The sequence below is a fragment of the Eschrichtius robustus genome, chromosome 1 (assembly GCF_028021215.1).
Source record: "Eschrichtius robustus isolate mEscRob2 chromosome 1, mEscRob2.pri, whole genome shotgun sequence".
NCBI lineage: Eukaryota > Metazoa > Chordata > Mammalia > Artiodactyla > Eschrichtiidae > Eschrichtius > Eschrichtius robustus.
In genome coordinates, this window is record NC_090824.1 from 69,601,636 (window position 1) to 69,613,702 (window position 12,067).

The 12,067-nt window shown below is 37.1% G+C and overlaps 1 pseudogene; it reads right to left on the bottom strand.

Annotated features, from left to right (window-relative positions):
• Window positions 1-7,100: 7,100 nt before the first annotated feature.
• Window positions 7,101-8,246, bottom strand: LOC137758592 (adiponectin receptor protein 1 pseudogene; annotated as a pseudogene).
• Window positions 8,247-12,067: the final 3,821 nt, after the last annotated feature.

The window sequence follows — 12,067 nt, forward strand, 5'->3', positions numbered from 1 at the left end:
TTCATTTATTGTGTTGTTTACCATTTTTTGTTTGTTCTATAGTTCTTCTAGGTCCTTGTTAAACGTTTTTTTGTATTTTCTCCATTCTATTTCCAAGATTTTGGATCATCTTTACTGTCTTTACTCTGAATTCTTTTTCAGGTAGACTGCCTATTTCCTCTTCATTTGTTTGGTCTTGTGGGTTTTTACCTTGCTCCTTCATCTGCAGCATATTTCTCTGTCTTCTCATTTTGTTGAACTTACTGTGTTTGTGAACTCCTTTCCTCAGGCTGCAGGGTCATAGTTCCTCTTAATTCTGGTGTCTGCCCCCAGTGGGTGAGGTTGGTCCAGTGGCTTGTGTATGCTTCCTGGTAGGGGGTACTGGTGTCTGTTTTCTGGTGGATGGGGCTGGATCTTGTCCTTCTGATGGGCAGGGCCATGTCCAGTGGTGTGTTTTGGAGTGTCTGTGAGCTTAGTATGACTTTAGGCAGTGTGCTAATGGGTAGGGTTGTGTTCCTGTCTTACTAGTTGTTTGGCTTGAGGTGTCCAGCACTGGAGCTTCATAAATTATAATTTTTATTTCAATTTCCAATTGTTCATTGCTGCTATATAGAAGAATATTCTTATTTTCAGATTGTCCTTGTGTTTTGCAATCTTGATAAACTTGCTTTCTAGTGCTAGTTGCTTTTAAGATTCTTTTGGAATTTCCCAGGTAGATGGTCTTGTGTTCTGAGAATATGGACAGTTTTCTTTCTTTCTTTCTAATCTGTGTTTTTTTCTTTTTGTCTTACTTTATTGTGCTGAGTAGGACAACCAATGAGATGTTGGCTAGGAGTGGTGAGAGCAGAAATCCCTGCCTTGTTCCCAATCATAAAGAAAAGAAGCATTCAGTCTTTTACCATTAAGTATAATTTTAGCTGTAGTTTTTTTTCTGGGTGCCCTTTATCAACTTGATGATGTTCCCTTCTATTACTAGTCTGCTGAGAGTTTTATCATGAAGGGGTGTTGAATTTTTCAAAGGCCTTGTCTGTGTCTATTGAGATAATTATAGGGTTTTTCTTCTTTCTGTTGATATAGTGAATTACAGTCAATCCTCATTATTTGTAGATTCTGTATTTGTGAATTTGCCTGCTTGTTAAAATTTATCTCTAACCCCCAAATCAACATTTGTGGTGCTTTTGCAGCATTTGCAGACATGCACAGAGCAGCAAAAAATTTGAGCAACCTAGTGTGCATGGTCCCAGCCAAGGTCAAACAAGGTGATGCTTTACCTTCTTGTTTCAGCTCTCATACTGTAAACAAGCATCATTTTCATGGTCTATTTATCGCCACTTTCTTCACTTTTTTGTGCTCTTTATTGATAAGTTTACTGTTTAAAATGGCCCCCAAGCATACTGCTGAAGTGCTATCCAGTGTTCCTAAGTGTTATGACGTACAGAAAAAAAAATACATGTGTGAGATAAGCTTTGTTCAGGCATGAGTTACAGTGCTGTTGGCTGTGAAGTTGGTGTTAATGGATCAACAATATACTAAATAAGGTGTCTTGAAACAGAAATGCACATAAAACAAGGTTATATATTGATCTATTGATGAAAATTCACCAATGAAACCATTTGGGCCTGCAGTTTGCTTTACTGGAGAGTTTTCAGGTATAAATTCAATTTCTTTAGTAAATGTAGAAACAGTTTATCTATTTCTTCTTCAGTGAGCACTGGGAGTTTGAGTCTTTCAAAGAATTTTACTATTTCATCTAAGTAGTTGAATTTATGGGTGTAGAGTTGTTTATACTGCTTTCTTATTAACCTGTCATGATGTTGTCTCTTTGCTTTCTGACATTTGTAATTTGCTTATTTTCTCCCTTTTCTTGGTTTGTCTGATGAGAAGCTTATCAATTTTATTGACTTTTTTCCCAAGGAACACACATTTGGTTTTATTTATTTTCTCTCTTTTGTTTATTGTTCTCAATTTCATTGATTTCTGCTGTTATTTTTATTTTCTTCCTTCTACTTGCTTGGGATTTAGTTTTCTTTTATTCTTGGGTTTCTTAAAGTAGAAATTTTAGAATATTAACTTAAGATATTTTCTCTCATATAATACAGGCATTTAATGTATAAATTTCATTCCAAGCACTGCTTTAGCTTCCTGAATCTCCCAAAGTTTAATGTTATGCTTTCATTTTCATTCAGTTAAAAATATTTTTAACTTCCCTGTTATATCCCCTTTGGTTCTCATGACCCATTAGAAATATATTAATTTCCAAATATTTGGGGGATTTTCCAGATAACGTATTATTGATTTCTAATTTTAATCCATCATTATTAGAGATCACACTTTATATAAATCAATTGTTAAATTTTGTTAAGGTTTGATTTCTGACCTAGAATATGGTCTGTCTCTGAAAGTATTTCTTATGTGTTTGAAAAGAGTTTATATTGTGCTGATATTTAGTGGAGTGTTTTATAAATGGCAAATAAGTTATGTTGATTAAAAACATTATTCATATCTTCTATGTAGTTACTGAATTTCTGTCTACTTGTTCTATTAATTACTGAGAGAAGAGTATTGAAGTCTCCTCCAACTGTAACTTTGGATTTTTCTATTTCTCCTTTCAGTTTTATCAGTTGTGCCTCATATTGTGAAGCTCTGTGTTTAGGTCCATAAATATTTCGGATTATTTCTTCATTTTGGATATTTAACTTTATGATATAGAAATATGACCACTCTTTTATTTTGATTAGTGTTTGCATGATATATCTTTATCCATACTTTTACTTTAATGTACTTTGATGTGGTTGGATTAAAATCCATCATCCTTTTAACATTTTCTATTGGTTTCATTGGATATTTGATTCTTTTTCCCTCTTTTTTTCTGACTTCTTTTGGATTAAGTATTTTTTATGATTCCATTTTTACTCTGTTATTTGCTTGTTATTCATATGTCTTTTACATTTTTTCCAGAGGTTGCTTTTGAATTTACAATATCTATCTTTAATTTATCTGAATCTATCTTCAAGTAATATTAAACCACTTCATATGTAGTATACGGATCACAAAAGGGGATACTCTAAATTTCTTCCTTTCCTCCGCAATGCTATTATTGCAGAAACTTATGCTTGTACATATGCTACAGATGTACAATACAAAGCCCCTATTTTTTGGGGGGGTGGTTAGTAATTTATCTTTTAGAACAATTGAAAATAAGAAAAAATGAATTTTATATTTATCTTCATTTATGGCATTTCTTTATTTGTGTTCTTTATTTCTTGAATGTAGATACAGTTTTCTCGCTGGTATCATATTTCTTCTGGCTGGAATATTTCCTTTAACTTTTGTTACTATACAAATCAGCTGCCAATGAATTCTCTAAATCTTTCTTTCCCTGATAACATCTTTATTTCCCTTTTATTTTTGAAAAATATTTTCAGAGTATAGAATTCTTAGTTAACAGTTTTTTTCTTTCATTACATTAAAGATATCACTATACTGTTTTCTGGCTTGCATTGTTTATGATGAGAAGTTTACTGTAATTTTTATCCTTGTTCCTCTATAAGTTATGTGCCTTTATTTATTATTTTAAAAACATTTTTTATTTTATATTGGAGTATAGTTGATTAACAATGTGTGTTTCAGGTGTACATCAGACTGATTCCGTTATACATATACATGTATCTATTCTTTTTCAAATTCTTTTCCCATTTAGGTTATTACAGAGTATTGAGCAAGAGTTCCCTGTGCTATGCGGTAGGTCCTTGTTCATCATCTATTTTAAATATAGCAGTGTGTACATATCAATCCCAAACTCACAATCTATCCCTCCCTCCCACTCTTTCCCCTGGTAACCACAAGTTGGTTCTCTAAATCTGTGAGTCTGTTTCTGTTTTGTAAATAAGTTCATTTGTATCATTTTTTGTAGATTCTGCATATAAGCAATATCATATGATATTTGTCTGTGTATGTGCCTTTAGTCTTTGGCTTTTTTCAAGGTATTTTCTTTTTCTTCCCTTTTGAGTAGTTTGAATATGAAAAGTCTAAGTGTGCATGTGTTTTATATTTGTCCTGCCTAATGTTCACTGAGACTCTTGCATCTGTGTTTTGGAAAATCGCCAGCCATTATCTCTTCGAATATTTACTTTTCCTAGTTTCCTTTCCATCTGCTTTTAAGATTTTAATGACATAGATGCTAGGCTATTGATCTTGTCTCATAGCTCTGTATGTACTCCTCTGTTTTTGTTGTTTGTTTTGTTTTTTTCCTTTCCTGGTCTTTCCTGTTTGTGGCTCAGTCTTTGTTATTTCTCTTGATCTGTTTTCAAGTTCACTGATTGTTTTCTTTGCTGTATCAAGTCTACTGATGAATTTGTCAAAGGCATTCTTCATCTGTTTCCATGTTTTTCATTTCAAGCATGTACATTTAAATCTTCCTTTTAGTTTCCTTTTTCTGCTGAAATTTCTTACCAGATCATGAATGTTCTCTGCCTTTTGCACTGAAGCCTTTTACATACTTATCATAGTTATTTAAATTTTTCTGTGTTATAGTTCTCATATTTAGGAAGTCTTGTTTTGTTGATTGTTTTGTCTCTTGAAAGTGATTTTTTTGCTTCCTCTTATGCATTTAATTTTTTGTTGAAAGCTGACATCTTGTATAGGAAAACAGAGATGGAGGGGAATAGATTTTTATGCCTAAAAATGAGTACACTTTTTTTTTTTTTGGCTAGGCCTCTGGTGCAAAGGGTGGAGTCAGTCAGGAATTGTAGTGTGTTTGGTTTATTTTGTTGCTATTATTAGCCTCTGTACAACACAGACTTCAAATTCCTCCCTCAGTTCCTTGTGTTTAAGATGGGGGCTGGTTTGCCACAAGATTTTTTTCAATATTTGCTTTTTTCTCAACTTTAGGTCTTCCCTTTGAACTTGTACATCAGATAGAGACTTTCTTTACCCTTTTGCCCCTTTCCAGGCAGAAGACTGCTGTTCCTCAATGCTTGCTAGTCTGGTGGTGGAGGCAGGAAGAGAAAGACATTCTTCATTGTTCTGGTTCAGCATCAATCTTAGGCAATGTGTCCCTGAATTCTGGTTGGGGGGCAGGAGGGCTTTCTCAATGATCCTCCCCTCTTTCCCCCAGTTGTAGTTTCCAGCCCAGAATTTATTTTTATTCACACTCAGGGGTAGAGGGATTGTCCCTTTTTCTTCCTTCAGATACACCAGTACTATAAAGAGAACATCTCCACTAACCCTATAGGACAACAGGATTTGCTGCCCTTTACCCAGCAGTTTAAGACTTTTGTTCCATAAGGAAGATAAGGGAGAAGAATCTAGGCAGAGCATCATGCCTTTGGTGCAGTACTTTGGCATGTTTTAAATTTTTGTATCTGTTCTCTGACTCAGCAGTATGTTTGAAATACTTTCACGTTGTTTTGGGTATAGTTTGTTCATTATTATTGCTGAAGAGAATACAATTTATCAGTGATCATTATACTGCTATTTATTTATCGATTCTATTGGATAGATTTTGTTAGATATTTGGGATGTTTCCAGTTTGGGTCTATTATGAATAGAGCTACTATATATATTCTTGTACATGAGTTTTGGTGAACATATATATCATATTTCTGTTGAGTATATTTATATCTATGAGGTACATTGCTGAATCAAATGCTGTGCATATAATTGGGGGCTTTACGTGGCCCTGCCTAACAATTTTCAGAGTCCTTATACTGATATACACTCCTACTTGCAATGTAAGCAAGGTTCAGTTTCTCCAAATCTTTTCCAGCACTTGGAATTTTCTCTCCTTTTCATTTAGCCATTCTGGAGAATATTAAATTGTTTTAACTTTCCTCATAACTCATGAAATTGGCCAACTTTTCATGTGTTGGCTATTTGGTTAGCCTCTTTTCTGAATTGCCTAATCAATTGTTTTATGCATATTTCCACAACTGGTATTTTGTTCGTATTTCTATGACTGGTGCAGAATACAAAGATCAGATGTGGACTATATATGTATGTCAGCTGACTTAGGATTCTACAGTGTAGTAGATGGGGTGTCTTTTCAATAAATGTGAGTGGTAGGATTAGGGATGACTTTATTTTAATTCTTTTATCTTTATATTTGTTTCTAAATGTTCTACAATGAACATATATAACTTTAATCAGCAAAAGGTTTGAAAACTAAAAATTAAGTCTTGTCATGATGTAAATATTTTTTGTTGATATATATTGATATGGACACTCTAATTTTGATCCATGAATTGACTCAGTCAGCAACATGTTAAAATCTGGCTAGAGGCTTAGAAGTTTTAAAATGACAAGAGGAGGAATTATGTATCTTTTATTCAGTATTCTTTCTACAGTGTTTGTGATAACATGAATACATGAATGAATGGGTAAATAATGACCTAGAGGAATCCCTTTTGTGTTTTTTTTTCTTTGAATGCCAAGTGTCTTCTGTACTCTTTTATTATCATCATAGTCTTTGCATCAAGATACATAGCAATGATAGCAGGTTTCTTTTTAAAGCTTAGTATTAAATATCTTTCCCCACTTTAATTTTACATTACTCTGCCAAGAAAAAAATTAAAACTCAAGTTATTTGAAGCCTGGACATACTTCCATGATTAGCCGGGCTGTGTAAAAGTTGGTGGCTTTGTTCTTCCTGCTTTGTGAGCAGGTCCAGGCCCTAGAAAGATGGGACGAGGTTATAAGTGTTTTGCAAAAGTGTGCTACAAAAGCAGATGGCCTGTTATAAGCCAGGTTACAAAGTCAAGACCAGGGTGAGGGAGGGACAGTTTCTTCCAGAAACAGAATTTCTGAGGAGTCCCAGTCCATCATTTTCCCCAGAATGGTTGGAGGAGGGGTAAAATGTCAACATGAGCTTCAAAGCTATGTCTCTGTGAGGGGACAGTAGTTGCCTTAATGAGGGGGGCACGGCTGCCCATCCCCACTGTTCTCAGCGAGGGAATGGAGAGTTTATTGCCCAGTGAGTGTGAAGTGGGCTGAAGCTCGGTTGGTACTGAATTCTCTAAGAGGTTTCTTCTAGAAACAGACAACTTAGACTCTTCCTCTCACTTCAGCAAAGAAGGTCTTTTAAAACCACTTGGCAAGCTCCTCCTGCGCCCTTGCAGGGCGGCTCAGAGGAGGGGGGAGTCAGTCCAGCCCCTTTCCAGGCAATATTGGAACTCCTGAAGGTTGGAGACCCCGTAGAAATGGATGAAGGCAGCTGCCACCCCCAGGACATGGAAGATCTGATGAGGCTGGAACCGTATGTCGAATTTTCCAGGGAAGAAGCGCTCAGGAACCCACGTGGCATAAAGGCCAGCTCCGGTGATGTATGTCACAGCCATGAGGAAGAACCAGCCCATCCGGTCCGCCGTGGTGGCCTTGACAAAGCCCTCCGCGATTGTAAAGTGCGTGGTGGGCACGGCACCACTCAAGCCAAGCCCCAGGAACACCCCTGCTCTTGTCTGCCGGTGCTTAGGACAGGCAAACTGGTCCCACTGGGCCACAATGATGGCAGAGATGCCCAGGACACAGACGATGGGGAGGTAGATGAGCCGTGGCTATAGGGAGCAGTAGAAGGAGTAATAGAGCCAGAGGACAGAGCTCCCCATAATCAGCAGGGCAATCCCTGAATAATCCAGTTTGGAAAAGGGCTGGAAAATAATCCAGTTTGTTCACTGCTCTGAGTGACAATAGACGGTGTGAAAGAGCCAGGAGAAGCTGAGGCAGAGCACCGCACCCAGGAAGAACATCGCGAACACCACCTTCTCCTGAAGGCGGGCCATGAAGTACATGTTTGGTCTGAGCATGGTCAGGATTCCCAGCAAGTGAAACGGCACAAAAGCAAGCAGGTGGGTCCAGAAGTTGCCCGTCTCCGTGTGCATGCGGAAGATGCTCTTGAAGCAGGCCCGGAAGGAGGGCATGGGCGGCCTGCGGCCGTGCAGCAGGTAGTCTTTGTCCTTCAGCCAGTCGGGGAGCACGTCGTGCGGGATGACCCTCCAGCGCCCCTCCCAGACCTTACACACAACCTCCTCCGTCTTCTCCATGCCATGGTGGGCTTATAGGGGAAGTGTCAGCCCCCGTCCCTCCTCCTCCTCGTCTTCTTGAGGCCCTGGGCATGCCTGCTCTTCTTCAGCTTTGCTTGGGCTGGTGACGCCCCGCTGGCCTTGCTCCTCTAGCGGGGGTCCCAGCTCAGCCAGCTCCACTGTGTCAGCCTCCCTGTTCCTGGCAGGAGCCCCATTGCCCTGGGCCACCACAGGTCCTTTGTGAGAAGACATCTACCTCAATGCCCTGTGGCTTCAGCTTGGGGAAAGGGTGGGGTCTCTCAGCCCCAGGAGGCAGCGAGTTCCCTGTGATGAAAGACAGGCGGGGGACAAGCTCTGCTGGGGACTGCGGACCCCGCGCTACATCCCACGGCGCTGGAGGCGGCCTGCGGCCGAGCAGCCCGGATCCAAGAAATCCCCTTTTGTGATTAATAATCTCGATATTTACTACTCATAAGTACTATTACAATTTTTATTTTTAATGTATTGCTAAATCATTGGCTTCAGAACTATGTTAGCTTAATTGTAAAGGCTAAATATATGGGTTATGTAATTTTTGAGGGCATTAACCGAAATGTTACTTGTCTTCTTGGAAAGAAATTATATTCTCAGTCTTTCCAAATGTTATATTAAATAGTGTAACATTTTGAATAGAGAAGAGATTGATTTTTAATTTCCGATGGCTGATTGTTTTTATTATCTTTGTTCACCTCACTATGTTCCTATTAAAGATATGTTTTTGCCTTGTTTGGAATAGAATTTACTAGGATTCATGTTAAATATTATGTAAAGTTTAAAAGTAGTAAACTTTGAATGTCAATTTTACAAAATATGAAACTCCTTTACAACATTGCTATTAAGGATAGGACGTACCTTTATAAGTCTAATACAAATATTATGCAATTTTTAAGCAACATGTTGATATATCATAGGGGATGTTTACTGTAATGTTCTCCCCAAAGTCAGTTTAAAAAAATACTCAGTTTTTATATTAGAATATGAAAGGCCATGAGAAAAGTGGTTGGATTCGTTACTTATGAATTATCTAAATGGAACACATACATACCATTCCACCAAAACAATTTCATCTGACTTAGTTACTGTTAGAATAGCTTAAAATATAATTCACTAAATGATATGTCTACAAACCCACTGATTGTAGACATTGTACTATGCAAAATGTAAAGCTAAAAGTAACTAATGCTCTTCAGAAGTATGGTAGCCTTTGCAAATTGTTTGGAATTAATTTGTTTTGAGTAAACGGAAATTAGTCTGTTAAATGAAGCATATAAAAAAGGATTACAAAGGGGTAGGAGACTATCTCACCAGGATAGCTTAAAACCCACACATTTGTATGAGTCAGGAGAAATACGGTCCTTTAAAAATGATCTTATTCCTTCCAATTGCCTGAGCTTTGTGCCTCCTGATGTGATCCGGAGATTTGGCAAAGGAGAAACATATTTAGAATCTTACTCATTAGAATACTGAACTCATCCGTCAGTCTGATTGACAAGGTCTTAGACAAAGCATTTTGCCTGGCACACAACCTGTACTGAGATTTTCCTGTGGCTATAATGTAGCACACCTGACAGATGTTTGAGTCATTTAAAACAGCAGGAGGTACTCATAAACACCACAGACTGGCATTCAACATGATAGGGATTATTTTTCTTTTGTCTGCCTGAAGTTATATGGCCTATAATCAACAAAGGATTTAGGTATAACTAGCTAAAACATAGGGTGTGATATCATTTTTATGCAATATTTCTCTCACTATAAAGCTTACCAAGTGTCCTAGAAGCTGAGATACTTTTTGATACAGGTGAAACACATTTTATATGTTTCCCTTTTCATGATCAGAACTGGTTTAGAAAAGTGTCAAGGACATTATTTGCTCATGGATTAAAGATAATATATCACCTATTTATTTTCTTGATAGTTCCTTAATGATATAATGGGCTTTCCTAAATCCATGTTAATTTTTCACTTCAATCAACATGGCGGTGATGAAGTAGAACAACTACAAGGACACTTTTTCACAATTCCCTATAACAATGTGTCTGTATTAGAAAAAGAAAGGCAAAAATAAATATACACCATCTGTAGTTTAAAAAATTATATGTCCTAAGGGATGGAGATGGATGCTATTAATTTAAATGTCATGCTTGCACAGAATGAAGCATGGCAATTTTAAATTTGGCTTTATTAAAGTTTCTTTTTTAGCTCAAGTATCTCATTTGGTAAATAGCAATTGGAAGAAATGCTCACTGATAAAGTTTATTTAGGTGCTTTGGGGAGCAGTAACAGGCAGGGGGCACAATACTTTCAAAATAGCATTTTATTGCATTTACAAATTATTACATAATCAAAATAACCTTGCAGTCTACAACTACATAGGGACTTCAAAAATAGGGAAATTAACACCATCTTAAAGGAACAGATAAATACCATAATTGAACCATGGTGCTTCCCTGGCATATATAACACTTATTTTAGAAGTTGTTTTTGTAAGCATGAGTTTGTTGGGAAAAGATTCTGGTTCTGTTCTGCAGAGGTCATGGCTTTTTTTTGTTTGCTTTAGGGTTCAATGATTTGCTGGATACAGCTGCATGTGCAGATGCAGACACTGTTTCATCCTAGGAAATAAGCAGAGTTTAGTATTTATGTGTCAAGATAAGTCTGTAGAAGTTAATGAACACATTCTCTAAGGCTATGCCCAAACACGAGGAATAGTTGGAATTCCAAAAAACACATATATCTCAGAAACATCGAAATTAGTCAATTTATCTTTCCAATGTTTTATTTATTCCTGTTGCTAGCTACAGTTTACTGTATTTTCCTAATACTCGTACTCTAACCCCTATATATCCAGGGTGATGACCCATACTGACATTTGATTTTTGGTCCATTGATGGTGATATTTTGAGCAAGATTTTTCTTGGCTAGCTTCAGGATTAGATGTTCTGCCCTGCTAGCTACTTTGGAAAGGAGCTTCTTAAGACCATTGTAATCTAATGGTCTTAGACTGGATATGTGTATCTTAGATATGTATATCTGTGCTTTTGTTTTCATTTTAAATAAATTCACTCAGAAGGGGAGAGAGCAGAGCTTTGAAATAATACAATTGAGACCTACACTGTGAGCACTGACTATATGCTAGTCCCCTCAAGTGGAAAGATTTTCCTTCAGATTTGAACTAAATTTCCATTTCCTTAGGGAAGCTTGACCTGACCTTTCTGACTAGCTCAAGTCCCCCTCTTATGTGCTTTCAAAATACCATGTAACACTCCTTTTTCATGAGTGTCACCATTGCAGTTTCACATTTATTTTTTGCTTATTTGATTAATATCTGTCTCTCCCACTAAACTCCAAGCTCCATAGTGATAGGGATTGTGTCTGTTTTTCTCATCCTTTTATCCTTGGTGCTTTGCATGTGATGGGGACTCAGTAAATGATTGTCGAACAAATGCATTTTATAAAGCACCTACTTGATATTATTTATATAATTTTAAAATGTTTAATTATAATTTTGAAATATTCTTAAAGCATACACTACTCTGCCAGCATTTTGGTGGTGTATATTGTAAGGTTTTGGCAGACCAGTAAATAACAGCCTCTTTCCCTCCCTACTGGGGAATCATTTGAGAGATGCATCCAAAATTCAGACATGGATTGGAGGACATCGCTTAAACGTGAGGCATGATTGTGTTACTAATTCCTCATCTTTGCTCATTTCAACCTCACCAGTCACAGTCAGGTTCCTACTTGGGAACAAAGTGGAAGAAAAATTATCTTTGATCAATGGATAACTAAGGAATGGGAAGCACCTCAAAGGGGAAAATGTTGGGAAAGGGTTTAGAGATGATTCAAGAGATCTTGAAGGTGGAGGAAGTAAATGGGGGTGAGAACATTAACCCTCAGTAGTCATTTACTCTTTTCACCTACAGATTAAAAAAACAAGAACCACTGAGCAAGAAGAGAAACTACATTCTCGCTCCATCTTCTTATGTTCAGGCTTTAAGTTAGAAGACTGAACTATCTGTGAATTATAAAAT